Source organism: Camelus bactrianus, chromosome 15 (genome assembly GCF_048773025.1).
Source record: "Camelus bactrianus isolate YW-2024 breed Bactrian camel chromosome 15, ASM4877302v1, whole genome shotgun sequence".
Lineage (NCBI taxonomy): Eukaryota > Metazoa > Chordata > Mammalia > Artiodactyla > Camelidae > Camelus > Camelus bactrianus.
This window is the reverse complement of record NC_133553.1, coordinates 38,432,501-38,452,229: the sequence shown is the minus strand read 5'-3', so window position 1 is coordinate 38,452,229 and position 19,729 is coordinate 38,432,501. Positions and strand designations below refer to the sequence as shown.

At 41.0% G+C, this 19,729-nt stretch overlaps 1 pseudogene; it reads right to left on the bottom strand.

Annotated features, from left to right (window-relative positions):
- Nucleotides 1-14,969: 14,969 nt before the first annotated feature.
- LOC105079054 (small ribosomal subunit protein uS3-like) lies at nt 14,970-15,714 on the bottom strand (annotated as a pseudogene).
- Between the last annotated feature and the right edge of the window lie 4,015 nt (nt 15,715-19,729).

The following is a 19,729-nucleotide window of genomic DNA, read 5'->3' as shown; positions in this document are numbered from 1 at the left end:
GACCTGGAGATCATCATTCTAAGTGAAGTAAGTCAGAAAGAGAAAGAAAAATACCATGTGATATCACTCATATGTGGAATCTAAAAAAAAAACAAAACACACAAATGAACTTATTAACAAAACAGAAACAGACTCACAGACATAGAAAACAAACTTATAGTTACTGGGGGGGAACAGAGGTGGGAAGGGATAAATTGGGAGTTGGGAGATTTGCAAATGCTAACAACGATATATTAAATAGATAACAAATTTCTTCTGTATAGCACAGGGAACTATATTCAATATTTTGTAGTAAACTATAATGAAAAAGAATATGGAAACAAATATATATATGTATATGTATGACTGAAGCATTATGCTGTACACCAGAAATTGATACAACATTGTAAGCTGACTATATTGCAGTAAAAAAGTAAAAGTAAAAAAGAAAATACATGCATTGAAAGCCTTGTACACAAATATTCATAGTAACATTACTCATAATATCCTCAAACTGGAAACAACCCAAATGTCCATCAACTGACATGGATAAATGAACTGTGGTATATCCATACAATGAAATATTATTCAAGCAGTGAAAAATAATTTAGTATTGATACATGTTACAACGTGGATGACTCTTAAAAATATTATGCTAAGTGAAAGAAACTAGCTAGAAAAGACCATGTACTTTATTATCCCATTTATATTAACTTTCCAGAATAGGCACTTTTTATAGAGATAGAGAAACAGAATAGATTAGCAGGCGGGAAGTGGAGAACTGAGAATTAAACTGGTAGCGGATATGGGGTTTCCTTTTGCAGTGATGAAAATGTTCTAAAATTGAATGTGATGATGGCCACAGAACTCTGTGGAAATACTAAAATCACTGAATTCTACAATTTGCTGAATTTTATGGTATGTGAATTACATCATGATAAAGCTATTTAAAAAAAAACCCTCAGGATTCTAAAATAAAATTATTAAAAAAAATTTTAAAACCTGAGGATGTAAATTTTTTTGGACTTCCAGAGCACAAGATCAGAAAGGCCAGTTGGCCCATGATTAATGTTCATAGAGGGCCTCAAAATGAGAATTTTGACATTATTTCTAGGTGAGTTTATAACCCAGTCACAGAGGTACACAGGCAAATTGTTAGGATTAAAAAATGTTCATCGTGTATTCTGTGATGGTTAATTTTATGTGTCAGCTTGACCGGGCCATGGGGTGCTCAGACATTGGCCAAACATTATTGTGGGAGTGTGTGAAGGTATTTCTGGGTGAGATTAACATTTAAATCAGTAGGATGAATAAAGTATATTGCCCTCCCTTAATGTGAGTGAGCTGTATCCAATCCATTGAAGACCTGAAAAGAACAAAAAGGCTGAATAAGAGGGAATTCCTCCTGCCTGATTCTTTTAACTTAGACTGTCTTTTGCAGCCTTCAGACTCCAGCTGAAACACTGGCTTTTATTTTTTTTTGGTGGATCTCTAGCCTACTGGCTTTTAGACTGGTAAATACACCACTATCAGCTCTCCTGGTTCTAAGGCTTTTGGACTTAGACTAGAACTATACCATTGGCTCTCCTGGGTCTCTACCTTACCAACTGCAGGTCTTGGGACTTCTCAGCCTCCATAGTCATGTGAGCCAATTTCTTATAATAAATCATAGATGATAAGTAGGTGGTAGGTAGATAGATAGATGGATAGATACATAGATAGATAGATAGATAGATAGATAGATAGATAGATAGATAGATAGATAGATAAATAGATAGATAGATAGATAGATAGATAGATAGATAGATAGATAGATAGATAGATACTAGATAGATATTCCTGACTAATGTACATCTTTAATTTTGTGCTGTTCTGCCAGACTACAATCTTTATAAATTATATAATACAATGTTTGTCACCTTAGTTTGTCTTTCCTAAAAGTTTTAATATATAGGGGTCTTATATGTTAGCAATGGTTCAATTTTTTCTCAAGCTTTGAAAAGCTCTGATGGAAAAAACTATAAAAGTCAGAAGACTTATCTCCCCATTAACTTGTATGATCGTGGTTGAACCTAACCTCTGCTTGTGTCTCAGAGTAACCAAATGGACAATGATGGTGATAATTCCTACCTTGCTTTATTAATGAGGTTCTTACGAGGATCAAGTGAGATAAGAGATATGAAAAATGCTTTCAAAGATAAGGCAGTATACAGTAGTGATATAATTTTACTGTGCTTTAGTTGAATGTTATTAATACTTCAGCATTAACTGAAATCTCTCTAATGACAATAGAGGAAAAAACCTGAATGGCCAGATGAACTGGAATAAAATAGACAAGTTAGAACAAAATTTGAGCAAATTAAAAGTGTATAACGCCAACAAGAAATCACTAGATCACTTTCTGCTTCCTCTTTAGTTTGCAGTGTAATGAGCGGTGAGGAGTAAACTTGTAATATTCACAAAGCAGGTGAACTATTAAATTAATTTCATGTAACCAAACCAGATAAGAAGCAGAATATTTATTGACATGGAACGCCATTCCACTGCTATATAAATAACTACCATACAGATGCTTATAAATCTAACGTTTTTCATGTAATACCACCAAAGAAAGCCTGTTTCACAGAAAGGAATCGTATCATTGGAAATTGCCAAAAACTTTGAAGCCCAGTGCCAGCTATAGCACAAGGGCCTAGTTAATGTTTGTAGACTGATTAGGGGAAACAAGTATTTATATATAAATAAGAATACTGAATATAGGATCAAGCAGATAATTCTTTTACTGAATGTTTCAATACCATGTCCAGTTTGGAGCCTGAAACTTAAGTCAATGGAGAACTTGGCGCAGTTCCAGAGAAAAGCAAAGAAAATGATTAAAGAGTTGGAAAATGGGGCCTATAAATCATGACTACGGGTACTGGGGCTTATTTAACCTGAAAGAAAAAGCTACGTGACCGCACCAGATTCTTGTATCTGAAACTGAGAGACGGTGAGATTCGCCGTCGCCCATCCACACAGCTGTACAAGCAGAAATTCAGAAGCAGCAAAGCTATGTCCAAAGTATTGCTATTATTTCTGTAAATCTCTCTTTCCTTGTGTTCTTTTAAAACAACCACTGGCATCTCTGGGACAAGCAGGGTGTGCACCGATGGAACCCACAAACATGTTATAAAGTGCCACTGAGGAAGGAGTAGGGTAGGGCGTGATCCCAAACCTCGGGAATGTGAGGGTTAGTCAAGGAGACGCTGTGCAAAGAGTCGCAGGATGTCAGGACATCTCTATCAAACAACATGAAAGTCTCTAGTGTTTCTAGGAAAGGCACTGTCAAGGGTACTTGAGAGGCTGGGGTAGAAAAGGAGTTGTTCACCAGGGTCTTAATGCTGCAAACGCATTTATTGGGCCAAAGTAGGCAGGAGGGCAGTCAGGCTACTCCAGATGCACGGAAGAACAAGCACAGAAAATCCAGGTGAGACACAGTGAGGGCCCGGACCAGTCAGAAAGGCCAGAGTAGACATGTTACCACATCCAACTTGCAGATGAAGAAACTGAGGTTCACTGGTCTCAGTGATCTGGGCAAGGTTAGCAGTAGTTCATGTCAGGGCTGAGACTTGACCCCACTAATCCTGATTTTTGAGTCTGTCAGGGCTCTTTACAAATCCTTGCTATTCGTTTAGCAATCCTAACGTGACGTGGTTTGTTGGATAAATATTTCTTTCCATTAGAGCTGAAATTGTTATCAATAGAAAATCCATCTTGTGGAGTAATTTGGTGGGGGGAGGGGAGATGATGTCATCATGGTCATAGGGTGCAAAGCTACTGGATTCTGTGCATACGCACACACATACACTAGTTATTTATAAATACAAAGAGTTTAATTTAGCCAAAGTGTCATTTAATAGTAAATAAAGCATCTCAGCTTTTTTGGTTACACTCCACAGAGCAAATACAAGAAATATAAACTGGAATTAAATTATTTTCAATTTTTAATTTTAAATCGAAACAAAATGCACCACTGCGCCCGTGCTGTCATAAAGAGTACATTCTATTATCACTCCTGTGGCATCCTCACATCTGCTCTTTTTCTCGTGTTTTAAAAGAAAATGTTTCACATGCCTTCAGTCAATCTAACAAATAATCAAAAAATTATTTTGATTCAACACACACAAAATTTGGGGAGAGAAGTAGCTTGTTGGAGTCCAGGCAAATCACAAGATGAAACAGAAGTCAGTGTATTGGTAAGATAGAAATTTAATTTATTTTATTACTTAATTTTGTTTCTCTATAGTTGGAGGCTAGCAAAATTACTTCTGAATTTCTAGACATTGAGAATCTAGAATTACTGATATCTGAATTTTTCTGTCTCAATAATTGACTGAAAATGAATAAAAAAAAATCTATTTCCCATTCTTTTTATTTTTGTTTTGAAGGCCCAGTGGAATAAATTTCACAGAAAACAAACACTGGAGAAACTAATACAAGTCTTCAAGGCATCCTGCTGTTTCTTAGATGGTTCCCAGGCAAACTCCGGGTTAAATAAGCTGCTCTAGAAAGCCTCACGCCAATAATCCTACCTGACCACTGTTTCACAATGACCTCTTTTTATTTTGCCCCATGACTAGAAATCACCTTAAACTTCAATATTGGAGGATGAACTTTCCTGGTTCAATTTTGCAAGTGTCCTAATTGCAATTATATCCGATTTATTGGCAGCAGATCAAGGACATGAAAGCTGACCTTTTAAAAAATGTTTAAAATTTTTAATTTTTTTTATTGACGTATAGTCAGTTTACAGTGTATCAATTTCTGGTGTACAGCATAATGTTTTAATTGTACATATACACAGATATACTCCTTTTCATATTCTTTTCCATTATAGGTTACTACAAGATACTGAACATAGTTCCCTCTGCTATGAACATAGTTCCCTCTGCTATATAGTTGAAACTTGTCATTTATCTATTTTATATAGAGTAGTTAGTATCTGCAAATCTTGAACTCCCAATTTATCCCTTCCCTTTTCATTCCTGCCTGCCTGTCCCCTCTCCTTGCACGGAAGCTCTGTGATAAATGAGGAACGAGGAACACACATCTGCTCAGTGACCACACTTGCTTGTGATTCCCTCTATGCACTTGCCTTAGGAAGACACTGGAAAGTCACTGAAAAGTGGGGCAATTTCTTAGCCATCAGTTTGTAAGAATCCTGGCTGCCCTGACATGATTTAAAACATGAACATCATGACCTCGATGTTCTCAGAAGGTATTAGTCTCCCTGCCTCCCTTTCAGGGAAGTCCTGAGTTCTTTTCCTTAGGAGGAGTGGATGCATCTAAACGCTAACAGTTTCCCGTGTAAGCTTGAGTACACGTCTGAAGTCTTGACTTTGTGTCAACTTAAAAAATGAGAAATTCAGTCTTGTCCTATTAGTGAACCCTGGTCGGGCCTGACACCACTGAGGAGAGTGTTTGAGTTCGGAGACTGGCACTAGCTGGTGCCCATGCACTGGGAGGGAGGTCAGGCAAGCTGGTCACTGCAGGAGTGGGTCACTCAGGGTGACACCCGGAGGCAGAAGCCCCTTTCACCTAAAGCTGCAGATGCCTGAGCCAGAGGAGTCATTTAAGCCCCTATCCTAAATAAAATGACTCAGGTTGAAACTAGAGAGATGCATCTGAATAGGTCATCAATGTGAGGAGATCCTGATGTAGGAAGCAGGGCCTGGATTAAAGAGAGAGCAAGGCCAGTAGGAGGGTGTTTGGGGAAATTACACAGACAGGTTTTTATACATCCTCTGTAATGCGTTGGGTGGATGGGCTGGATTTGTTTGCAAGTCTACAGATGGAGCTGACCTCACCACATGAGAAGCCCTCTCCTAGCAGGGCAGAGTCTGCTGAGGCTGGTGCGCACCTAAGTCAGAGATAACTTCTCATGACTGTTCTGCAGGCTGTCTACTACACTGCTGATGGGTGAATGGGCCAATGGGGCTGAGGAACTCTCTCAAGCATATTCAGGCTGTCTCAGGGAAATCAGCGCTAATGACGGGGCTCTAGTCTAGTTGGTGGAATTTCAGCAGGGAGGCCAAGGCTGGTGTGGATGCACATGAGGAAGACTGATGGAGTCAGCTGCCACAGGTACATCCCACTCGTTCTCTTCTCAGGCAGGTGGTATCCATGGGTTAGAGGAAAGGGGTCACAGAGGTCTTCAGGGTGAGCTGAAATTCTACCAACTGCTAGAATAATGGTGGTACCAGGAGGTGCAGAAAGAAGAGGACACGATATTTTGGGTGGAGGAAAACAGTGGAGTTCTACATGAAGGCTGCTGTGGTTGCTGAGTGGACTAGTTGTGTGGTCTTTAAAAGATACAATTATGAGTGTCTTTCTCTCAGAACAGATTGACATGCTCACTCTGACCACTGATCTGTGAATTTTGGAAAGGTGAATGGAACCATAGATGAACAGCATCCTCCGAACTGGGATTTAAGTGGCTGGGCTGTCTTAGGATCTAGCAGATTTCCTGGATGAATAGGGAGAGTGTCAGGGAATGGTACCCTGGTGGAGAGGATCAGGATAGGGACTGTAGCAAGTCACATGGCCACACCTAACCCTAAGAAGGCAGGGAAGTGCAAGCCTTCCATGTGCCCAAAAGAGGGCCAAAAATACTTCACAATCAGCCCTAATGACTACCACAATGCCCATTTCAATAGGATGGTGTTGTGACCACGGGTAGTGAACTGGTCTGAAATGATGTGTCTGAACAGTTCACAGTTTGGTGGATATGTGGCTAGCTCAGCATTGCCACCATCACCAGCCCATGCCCCCATCTCAGTCCTCTCCTTGACCTGGGCATTTCAAGTGTCAATTTCTGTGGTAGGTAGATTAATGGTGCTCCAAAGAGCTATATACTCTAATCCCTAGAATCTATGAATATATTACCATATGTGACAAAAGAAACTTTGCAGATAGAGGTGATTAAGGATGTTAGGATGGGGAAACTATCATGGATTATCCGGGTGGGCCCAATGGAATCACAGGGGCCCCTGTATAAGGGAGACAGGAGTGTGAGTCACAGGAAGAGATTTGAAGATGCTACACTGCATGCTTTGAAGCTGGAGTGGAGAGGCCACAAGCCAAGAAATGCAGGCAGTCTCTAGGAACTGGAAGGGGAAGGAAATAAAGCCTCTACCAGAGCCTCCAGAAGGAACATCACCATGCCTACACCTTGATTTTGGCACAGTTAGAGCATCTCAGACTTCTGAACTCCAGAACAGTAAGAGAACACAATTGTGTTGTTTTAAGCCATTAAATGTGTGGCAGTTTGTTCTAGTAGCAATAGGAAACTGATACAATGTCCCAAAAAATGTGATGGAAGCTGAAAGTCCTTAGATGACAGAGTTTGGAATGGACAGGAGTGGATGACAGGAAGTACTGTTGCAAAGCTTCCATGTTGGCATGTTGGCACATGAGGAGTGTGAATTCCATGGTCACCACTCCAACCCACTGACCTGGGAGGACAGGCAGCCCCAACTCCAAAGGGACCCCTAGTAAAAGAACTTGGTCCTGTCAATTATGTTTTAAATGAGTAAAACACAACCCCAGATGTGCATCAACATGAAATCCTTCTTGCTTTTCTTTCTCCTAACTTTTCCTTCTTCATATTCATTCCTTTTTCTCTCTCAGCTTCAATTTCTTTCCATTTCAGCTGAACCCAACAGCAAGATAGTGTCACAATTTTAAACATCTTCCCCTGCAGAGCACTGCATACTTGCAGGATTGGGAGGGATCTTAAGAAGAATATAGGGTCAACCACACACCCAAAACTCCAGTCTGCCCTACAACTTCCATCCAAGGTTAATGGCCCAATACCTCCAGTGAGGGAGTCTTGCTACCTCTCAAGACAGCCTTTTTCAGGGGTTGGGGAATAACTCAGTGGTAGAGCACATGCTTAGGATGCAGGAGGTCCTAGGTTCAATCCCCAGGTTCAATTCCCAGTACCTCCATTAAACAAAAAAGTTAAAAAAAAAAAAAAGATAGCCTTTTCCATCTTTGCACACTGAAAGGTTTCAGGTGGGTATAAGCCAAAATTAATTTATCCTTTTCATGGTTACTACTCATTGGTCATTTTTTATCCCTGGAAATGGCTAAGAACATAGGATAGTTCTAATCCTACTTTTAAATGATAAGCCTTGAAATATTTACAGGCATTTGGGAGATTTAAGGAAAAAAAATCCTATTGAAACAACGGCTAAACCATGCAAGTGGCTTGGCAGGAATCTCTTCTTCATATTAGTTCATTTCCATCTTAGGATGATGTCATGTTTTGATGAAGTGTATGGAAGAAAATTAAGAACGGGACAGCCCCTTCATAGTAAAAGTCCCAGTTAAAATGACCACAACATATATTCCTGGGTAATGAGGGGAGAGGAGGGGAGCACAGATGCCAGAGCCAGGAAATACAGGGCAGCCCAGGGAAGAAGCGTAGTACAGTTATCTCTTGACCTGCTACCCCACTGCATCCTCCTTATGACTTCCTAGGGTCAGAAAGACTATCTTTCAAAAATGTCTCCTAAAACAAATCAGCCTCATTGTTAGATTATCTCACATGTAATAACAAATCAGCCAAAGGACTTAGAAGACATTGCCATTCTTTTAGAATTAATAGACCCAAGTTGATATTCTCCATTTGCTTTCCATCTGAATCCACTCCAGGCCTTTCTCTGCTCTGGTCTGTGACTCCTGTGGTTGGCACGACCCAGACTCACTAGTCCATTGGTTTCCAGTTGGGTTTGACCAATGGGAGACACTTATAGAAAATAAGAGGTGGGAGAGAAGAGATTGGGTTATTTATTCTCTTTTTGGCAAACTAATTTGGCCAAAGGCTGTGATAGATCCTGTAAGCCAGATCTCCTCATGGCTTCAGGCAGCTCCTGCTTCCAATAGCACAATTCTCGGTTCCTTTTAGAGCCGAGAATGGTGACAATTCCCTACTGCTGCTCTTCCCTGGGTGCTTCAACATCCCTTATTAGTTCTCTTAACCCTGCTCACATCTGTCTAAATAGCTCCTTAAATGAATTCTCTTTAAAATCCCAGTTGAATGTGCCTTCCATTTCTTCTTGAGATCCTGGTTAATAGGCTGGTCTCCCTGCTTGCACCCTTGGCCATCCACAGTGATCCTTTTCAAACAGGAGTCACTCATGTCATTCCTCTGCTCAAAAACCCACCAGTGGCTTCCCCTCTCACTGAGACTCCTTACAATGGCTTAAAAGTCTACTAGCCCAACCCTATCAAAACAACCACAGCTTTATATAACAAATGCTTTAAATTGTCAGAAAAGGCAAGCACATGTAATTCAGTCTACCCAGATATGTAACTTCAAAAATAGTAATATAATGACCTATATTATATATCTGAGGAATAAAAGGAAAATACTAATGAAAAATAATATAAATTTCAGGATCAAAATACTCAGGCATGAATATACTCAGAAACAAAATGAAGCATCAGAGGATTGCATCTATATGTAGAACCACCCAAAACAAATACAGATGTATTAAAGTGGTGCCTCAAACGGATTGCCATCAGTGACGTGATTTTCCAAAATGGTTATGCCTGTTAGCACTTTATTGCCCCTCAGCCTCAAATCTACCTGTCATTGCCTGCTCTGTAAAATGGAGTGGGCCCTTTAAATATTTTTCCTTCACACGATGTTAACCTTTGCCAATAGAGGGTACAGAGGAAGGGAATTTCTTTCCTGGTTCCAGTGAGCTACTCTTTGCAGGCTCCTAGAGTATGCTTGGCTTTTTACAGCACACAGTTCTTGCAGCCTGTGTTTTTCCTTCAGAACCATATTTTTGCAGCAGGGCTGCTTCTCTGACATCCAGCTCCTGCAGTGTGTACAGCTTCTTCAACAACCAACTCCTGAAGCCCCTGAAACTCCTCCAGCACAGACATATTATCCATGCCCAGGTTCCTGCAGTGAACAGGGACCAGCAGCACCCTGTACAGCTTCTTCAACAACCAACTCCCGAAGCCCTTGCAACTCCTCCAGCACAGACATATTACCCATGCCCAGGTTCCTGCAGTGAACAGTGCCCAGCAGCACCCAGCAGCCAGCAGTCCCTCCAGCACAGACATATTACCCATGCCCAGGTTCCTGCAGTGAACAGTGCCCAGCAGCACCCAGCAGCCAGCAGTCCCTCCAGCACAGACATATTACCCATGCCCAGGTTCCTGCAGTGAACAGGGACCAGCAGCACCCAGCAGCCAGCAGTCCCTCCAGCACAGACATATTACCCATGCCCAGGTTCCTGCAGTGAACAGTGCCCAGCAGCACCCAGCAGCCAGCAGTCCCTCCAGCACAGACATATTACCCATGCCCAGGTTCCTGCAGTGAACAGGGACCAGCAGCACCCAGCAGCCAGCAGTCCCTCCAGCACAGACATATTACCCATGCCCAGGTTCCTGCAGTGAACAGGGACCAGCAGCACCCAGCAGCCAGCAGTCCCTCCAGCACAGACATATTACCCATGCCCAGGTTCCTGCAGTGAACAGTGCCCAGCAGCACCCAGCAGCCAGCAGTCCCTCCAGCACAGACATATTACCCATGCCCAGGTTCCTGCAGTGAACAGTGCCCAGCAGCACCCAGCAGCCAGCAGTCCCTCCAGCACAGACATATTACCCATGCCCAGGTTCCTGCAGTGAACAGTGCCCAGCAGCACCCAGCAGCCAGCAGTCCTCCAGCACACTTCTTACTCAGTTTCCTAGCAGAGCACCTCCAAGAGACCCTTCCAACAAATGGCTTTCCTCAACACTTGATCTTTTTCAAAAGTTCCAAAAGGGACATTTTGAGCAAGTTCTGCCAGTGCAAAACCACAGCAACTTCTTTATCAATCAATGAGCCAGGGCTGTGCCATTCCAACAAGTACTGGCTCTCAGCAGTCCCTCACTCCAGGGTGGGTGGTTCTTCCTTGTTCATTCTCTCTTAGCCTTATGGGTAGTGCTGACTCTTACAGCTGCCGTTCCTATGTTCCCTACAATTCCCTTCTTACTCACCAATCCCCAGTTATTCTAATTTTATGTTATAGTTAACAGTGCTTTACAGTAAGCTTTCCTGTTTAACTTACCATATGATTTAACTTCCCTGATTGGACCCTGACTGAGAGAATGGTGAAAAACTCTTGGTAAAGTTCTTGAGAAAACAACACATTTCTTTCATCCACATAGTAGCTAGAGTCCTAAGAAATCCAGTAATTATAAAATGGTGAAAAATAAAAACTTTTTGTTTACATGTAAAATGGAGTAAAGTTTCAGACTTCAAAACTGTAAACACTTTTTTTTTTTTTTTTACTGTGTGCAGGGATGCCACTTACAGGTGTACAGATTGTGCAAGACTCAGTCCTTGGGGACACCATGCCCAGCAGATCCATCTCAATGGTGCTTCCAAAAATTCTGCAGTCCACCACTCCCACCATGGCAGCCCTATACTACACAAATACCCATTCATGTATTTGAAAAGTGGGTGAGATGTAGGCTAATTCTTCACTGTGCAGGACTATGTACCTATTGCTGTGTGTCTAGTATCATTGGCCTCCACCCACTCTGTAACAGTAGCACACCTTAATTATCCTGTCAACCAGAAACACTCCACAAACTTCACCTGTGGGAAAAGCAGCGTATTCAGGCCTCATTTCTCTGATCTCATCTTTTAAGCTCTCATTCTTGCTCCAATCACATCAATCTTCTTGATAGTCGTTAAACAGTCCATGTTCCCTCCTTCCTCAAGAGGCTTTGCAACTTATTTCTCTGGATGGAACATTCTGAGGCTTAATATCTCCAAACTCTCCTTCACTTCCTGCAGGCTCCTGCCCAAATGCTACCTTATCATAGAGCCCTTCTCTGGCCACCCTGCATGAGACAGAAATCCCACATCCACTCCAGCTCTGCTTGTGCCTCTTATTTTGCTTTGTTTTCCTTAACATCATGATCACGGTCTACAGCACTACCTGTTTTACTGAGTTAATCTTCTGTATCCCTCTCACTAGCCCGTAAGGGCCACGAGGCCAGGAACTTGACCTGTTGTGTTCACTGTTGTATCCCCAGCACCTAGGACAGTGCCTACTTGTACTAGCCGCTCAGTAATCACTTGTGCCATGAACAGTACACGGTAACAACTTCACTCATGACAACACACGCTCAGTAACCCTCCTCTTTCCCATTTATCCCAGTTGATGAATTCAATCACTTCCCTTCCCCTATCTCTAACTTGAGTGGCACTGCCCAAAAGAAAAAAACTGAGATAGTCAGCAAGACCTATTGTAGAATTAGGTAACACTGACATTTCTTGTGTGAAGGGATGAATGCAGAGTAGTTTTCAGATGAGAAGCTGTGAGTTTTCACCAAGTTCATTTAACATAAGTATGCCCTCCATATAGGCTTGGAAGACAAAAATGAAGATAGAAATTGGGCGTGGCAGACACAAGGCACTTGTTAGGTATTATCACATTTAATCTGTAGAGCCATCTTGAAAAACAGAGAAAACTAAAACTATTTCACTTAAAAGAAAACCAAGGCTCAGTGATATTAAGTTAATATCAGATGGAAATTCAAAACCATGTCTGTCTGCAAATTGCTGGAGAGGCTGTGGAGAAAAGAGAACCCTCCTACACTGCTAGTGGGAATGCAGTTTGGTGCAGCCACTGTGGAAAACAGCATGGAGATTCCTCAAAAGACTAGGAATAGATTTACCATATGACCCAGGAATCCCACTCCTGGGCATATATCCAGAAGGAACCCTACTTCAGGATGACACCTGCACCCCAATGTTCATAGCAGCACTATTTACAATAGCCAAGACATGGAAACAGCCTAAATGTCCATCAACAGATGACTAGATAAAGAAGATGTGGTATATTTATACAATGGAATACTATTCAGCCATAAAAACTGACAACATAATGCCATTTGCAGCAACATGGATGTTCCTGGAGAATGTCATTTTAAGTGAAGTAAGCCAGAAAGAGAAAGAAAAATACCATATGAGATTGCTCATATGTGGAATCTAAAAAAAAGAAAACAAAAAACATAAATACAAAACAGAAACAGAGTCATAGACATAGAAAACAAACTTGTGGTTGCCAAGGGGGTGGGGGATGGGAAGGGACAGACTAGGATTTCAAAATGTAGAATAGATAAACAAGATACTATATAGCACAGGGAAATATATACAAGATCTTGTGGTAGCTCACAGGGAAAAAATGTGACAATGAATATATGTATTTTCATGTATGACTGAAAAAATTGTGCTCTACACTGGAATTTGACACAACATTGTAAAATGACTATAACTCAATAAAAAATGTTTAAAAAAATGTCTGTCTGAATCTAAAATCTATGGTCATTTTACCACATCACTGGAGTGAGACAATGAAATATGCTGAACACAAGTGCAATTACCTCACAATCTGAGGATGATTTTAAGGGTCACAGTTTCTAAAAAACTCTCAGATTCATTGCCAATAATATTTATTATATGACATAAATGAGAAATTGTCTCATTTGTGGACAATATCTAGAAACACTTGGCAACTAAAGTCAACTCTCCCTCATCTTTAGGTGAATTATGCAAGATTTAGACTTATCCATGGCAAACTTTTTTTAAAAGTCAGTTTATTAACCAATAGCACCTACTCTGCTTAATGAATTGCTTTGTTGATATTATTGGCAGTTTGGACCCTGCCTACTTAATTATTCTGTACTAAAGTAATCAATCTCCTTTGTCTTACCAAGGGCAAGGCCGAGGTAAATTATGAGACACAGAAATGCTCCTCCCATCCCTTCTTTGTTAGAATCTGGCTAGAGGAGAACAGAGAAACAAAAGGAAGATAGACTGCAAGCAGGACTGCTTACTCAGCAGTAGGTCTGACCTGCAAAGGTCAATAACCAGAATCCAAGTAGGCCAATATCCACCCCAATAACCAATGTCCAGCTGGCTTTGGATGGTGTTCCTAATCTTAGAAGTCAAAGAGGTATTAATCACCCCTACGTGCACCATCGTCTTTTGTACATTATTATTTAATCCTCACAATATAAAGGTTTACTTTTAGTTCCAATTTACAAATGAGATGTTGAGAACCTTCAACTCAGCTTAGATATAAAGGAACCAGAATCCCACCCAGGTCTGTCTGACTCCACGGCCCATGCCTTTCGCCACTGAACTATGGTGCAGGACAGGAACATTCCATGTCAGAGAGGGCAGGATCACCTCCATTCCCAGGGCCAGTCTGTGGAAGCAGGATCTTTAGTTCATGGCGAGACAGAAAAGGGCCATGAGCTGCACCCCAGGCTAAGAGCAAGGGCAGCTGAGTGGGCCCAGGCCTAGCTAACTGTTCCAGGGCCTGGTACACATATGATCTATGACCCACAGGTCAGTGAGTCTCACTTCAGGTAAGGTACTGCTCATGGTATCTCAAAAGCAGATAAGGACCTAACTGCAGATAAAAGGTTGTGGAAGAATAACTTACAGTCCAACAAAAATTATCCAGACTATTAGACACATACAACATTATCTACTTCATTCATTCTACTAATACTTTTTTTTCAGTATAACCCCAGAATATAATGGTCATTGTATTCATTTTCTATATGCAATATAAAAATCATCTTAAATATATCCCTCTTCTAAACCCATAATCCTGAACTACAGGTGAGTTAATCAAGGTGCTGTCCTGTTAGCAATCAGGCTTCACCATCACCAGATTTACTCCTCCCTCTCCCAAAAGGTTGTTTCTTCAGTTAACTCCGCCTGGGTCCTCCTGTTCTGGCCTTTGGCTCACAAGCATAGCTGAAATGAAGAGGGTTTCAGGGAAAGCACAGAAACACTGTGAGCCAGGCAGCCCTGAGAATCAAACGATGAGGCAATGATGCTCCCATGGGGCAACATATCCTTCAGTCTGAATACTGGATGTGCTGTCTAGTCAGGCCAGGGTTCTTTTAACAAGATTTTATTAAAGGTCTTTATAGAGCAACATCCAGACTCCAAGTCCAGCTGCCAAGGAGACCCCATAATGCTGTGGTACTGACTCCAGCTTCTCACCCTTCTGTTCAAAGTTGGTGGTGGCTGGTATCTCATTTTGGAGTTCCACAATGCTCATGTGGTCAGGAAGGGGCTTCTTAGGGCCAGTCTTGCCACTTGGGTCCCCAGGCAGCATGGTCTTCAGTTTGATGCCCAGCACACCCTGTCTAAGCAGCTCCTGGTGCATAGTGGTGTCAACATAGTAGTTAATAGGCTCCCAGACCATCAGGTCATCCACAAGCTTCATGGATTTAACCCTATGTCCTCAGGATTTCCCAGTACTATGACCTTGCAGGTTTTGGCCCCACTCTCCATGATGAACTGCAGCACATCATAGCAGGCCATCCTCTGCACAACAAGTCCTCGTAGGAGTCTATAATGCAGGACTCTGCCTGGGCAATGGCACACAGACCCCGTGTGGCCACATTTTCAGTATAAAGTTCTATATTGCCCTCAGAGAAGCCAAATCTGTTTTGAACCACAGCAATCTATTCCAGATCTGCTGGCCCTTCTCACCAAGAACATTCTGCATACTGGTGGCCAGCATAATGATTTCTGTCCTGGTTGGTATAATTCAGATCTCAGCTAGCCAGCTCATGAGTGAGAAACTCGCTCAGTTCAGCTTTGAAGATGCCATTGGTGACAAATTTGTTCATCTTAGAAATTTGTACCGCCATCTTGCCGCCACATGCTGCCATAAGGGAAAGCTACTAATATTTCCTGAGTTTGTACTATGTACCAGAAGCTTTTCTGAGTTTGGACTTCTGTGATCTAAATTCGAGTAGTCTAAATACGTAGTATTGTCTATCTCTCCATGTTTGCACTTACTTTAACTACCCTATTCCTGAGTTGTGTTTCCTGAAACTTGACTGAAGTAGAAGTTTTCCAAGTAAAGGAGGCGAAGGGAATTCCAGGCCAGGAAATAAGTGGCATGAATAAATGACCTGAAATGTGAAAGATCTTTACCTGCTTTGGGGAAAGGTGAGAAGTATCAGATGGGTGAAATATAAGGTGCTGGACGTGGTGGGTGAGGATGACAAAATCACCATCTGTATTTACTCTGTGGAGGAAGTTTCAGGAGGGAGATGGTGCAGATGTAACTGAAAGTAGGTAAGACTTTTGTGTTACCTTACATCCAACTCCTTCCATCTCAGTTGCCTTAGCTTTCCGTCCATTTCATTCTCAGGGAGAATGTGCTTTGAAATCCAATCATTTGAATTTAGGATCTGTTCCAAGGAAGGCTTGATTTCTGGGTGAAAAACCTGGATGGGTTCCCAGCTTCTCCTCAGTTCAGCCTTCATTCACAGCATGCTTTCCTCACTCTCTTTGATGTGAACTTTCAGAACATCATTGGATGTAGCCAACATTCAAGCATCAGTTCAATAAACCCATCCCAAACCCAATTCAAATGTTTCCACCATATTTCTCATTTTTGACTGGCCATGTCTTGATCTGATCTACTCAACAGACTCGAGAGTCTCTTTTTCTGGCCATCAGAGTTGCCACTCTAAATAAGAGTGGCTGACAAAGGGGACTAGTTAGGGCTGAAATCCAGCACCAGTTCTGTTCCTCAAGTTAAGGGGTTCAACAGGAGGCGGTGTCAACCCCAAAAATAAAGCATCTGGTTTTTCCCATACAAGGAAACTGTTTAAGCCATTCATGGCCTTTTGGCCCCAAAGAAAAACAGGCCTATATGGCACATTACTATTTCAGTCAGAAAGAATAATGACAAAAGGTAGATAATTTTGTCTAGATGAAAATGAGCTGAACCCTAACAGAATAACAAAATGTGATTTTACATAAAATAATACAATACATGCAAATAAGTGCCTGTCATAGGGTAAGCAGAATGATGATGTTTACTTGTTAGTAATATTTTGGCAATAATATTGCATTTTAATTATTATTTATTATTTTTAGGGTGTTGAGAATGATTACACAATTGATTTTAAAAGAGTTACAAAAAATATCCATGGCTAATGTGCTGTCATTTCAGTATAAATTGAATGTAGTGATTCTGATCTATAAAAGAAGACAAACTCTATCATGATTTTTTTTTTAAAGCTGTTGCAAATATGGAAATGTTTTAAGTTTTGACAGAACTGGGTGAGAAAGCACTCCGGAGTTATATTATTCTTGTTAGTTTTCCGGATGCTTAGAATGTTTCATAATTTTGTATAATATATAAATATTCTACTCTCCCCAGACAGAAAAGATAGTCTTGATACTGGGAGTGAGGGCAAGGAACCATTAAGACTAAGTCAAGTGGCTGAGATCTGGCCCCATTTACTTCCTATATGACCTTGAGCTGGTCAATTTATTACCTCTCTTACTAAGCGTTTTTCTCACCTGTAAAATAAAAGAATTGGACTAGATGAACTCTCAGGTTCTTTACTCAAATTTTATGACCAAGTCTACTCTTTGGCAGCTAAGAAAGATGGGGCTAATTTTAATGCATATTGTCTGTCCCCATATCTTGCAAATAACTGATTGCCAAGAAGGGTCAAAGAAGTGCCATCTGCTTCTATTACCGATTACACTGAGAAGCTGCCTCAAGTTTAAAAAAAATAGTGAAAAACAGAAGTTGGCAGGAAATGTGTTGTAAACAATATCACCCCCACATGTTTACTGAATAATTCATAAGCAGTATGTAGTAGAAGCATAATTTTTAAAATGACATTTTCCTCAAATACCTGAATGTTCTGACATCAGTAACAAATGATTTAGTTGGCATTACTTTAAAAATTACAGTCTTTAAAGATTGACATCTCAGATTTAAGTTTATTTTACTCTTATCAATTTCCTTTAAATCAACTCTGCTGTATTATATTGGAATGAAATATTTGCCATAGTTGACTATCCCCCCTTATATTATTTCTCACATGTCCTTTTCTAATGTTCTTTCTGCAGTGAGTGTTTTTTTTCTTTTGAAACAGCCCATTTTGCCTTGCCAATGAGACCCTTCACTTTCAAACTGTGTAAAATGATCTTGCAATTTGATAAATTAATGTAAGAATATTTTATTTAGTTATAGAAGAACTATTACATTAGTGATTTTCAATCTGATACAATGAAAACATATTTGTTCCATTTTCTTTTACTCACCATTACCTTTTGCCCTCTCTACCATTTTATATTGGCTTCCTCAAACTGCAAGTTGCTCCAATTTGTAACAAAACTGTATTGCTGTCTAAATTCTTTCTCAAATAGGATAAGATATACTTATGTCTTCTACTGCATCACCAAACACTCAATCGAAGTAAGATTATATGAGAAATTTTGCACAGCTGTACTCCTACACCAATTACAATTTACAAGGGGCATTAGTAATGGCTGTGTCTCAGAACTTTAATCCAATGTCATCTGAGCCTCTCAAGTGTCCTTCCCGCCTTTAACTGCAATCCCATAACTGCCTCCCCTTGAGAATCCAAGGCACTTCCCTGACAGTTCTCCAATTTGCCAGCACAACCTCCAACCCATTCAGGCCACACACACTTTTTAGAAGAGTGCAGAGGCATCTCCAGATTTTCTGAACAGGAAGGGCTTCTGGGCAGCTTTCTGATTTGAAGAGGTAGTTATACAATGTGACACCAGTATACATAGAAAGTTTGCTATTTTTCTTAGACTGTACGAGCATTTGGATTGTGTTGGGGTTCCCTTCCTCATAAGCCACCCCTTGGTTCCTCAGCTGCTACAATGACTTGACTTCATTTGACCAGGAAGCCCTATTACAATGCAAGTCCCAGGAGGCAGGAATTGAGTCCACTTCTTTGCACGAGCTTTCAGTTGTTAACCATGCTGTGAGATACTGTCTGGCTAGGAAAAAATGGCTTTGTGTACAAAATGAAGATTTCCCTTCATTCGGTCTGAAAATTTTCTATCGACAACTGTCACGATTAGCCATTTTAGAGAACTCTTTTCACTGGCTCAAAAGTATAATGTGTTGAATTTTTAAAAAAACTTTTATTCATTCTTCCATTTATTCAACAAATATTTACTGAGAGCTCACTACTGTGTCTCAGGTTCTGTTGTGGGCACTTTATGAGTACTTGAAATTTGACTATAGAATGACAGTAAAATAACTAAGTTAGTATTTTTGGTGGGTTTTTTGGTCTTATTTCAGCCTATGAATTACAATATTCCTCAATGCTATGGTTTAGGGGTAAATAGAGAAGGGCTAAAGGACAGACCTATGGATAAACAGAATAGACTAGATACCCACCTAAAAGTCTTCATTTGAGCTCACCACCCACTTGTACTTACTGTCTCTCTCATTCCCCCCTCTTCTCCCTCTCTCTCTCTCTCTCTCTCTCTCCCCCTCCCCTCTAAGGTTTCCATTCATATTTCTCACTCTATGCTTAACCTCCTGTCAGTGAGTAATGGGTAGCATACCACCACCCTTAAACTCATCTTCCGCCCTGGAGAGATTACTCACTTAGTTGTAGAGCCAATGGGTCCTCTCCTGGGAAGTGGGCAGTAAGATGAACTTAGGAGAGGAACAGGTTTATTGGGTTGTGATTAGAGAAAAGCTGGGTTAATGCCTGTGAGAAATAACAAGGGATGAGATGGAAAGAAGATCAGACCACCACACAGATCTGACAAAGCCTTTTGCCAACCCGATGAGGGAGCAGTGGAGCAATGCTTTATCGGGCAGAGACGGCCAGCTCCTGGTGCCTCTGTGCTTAGTCGCTG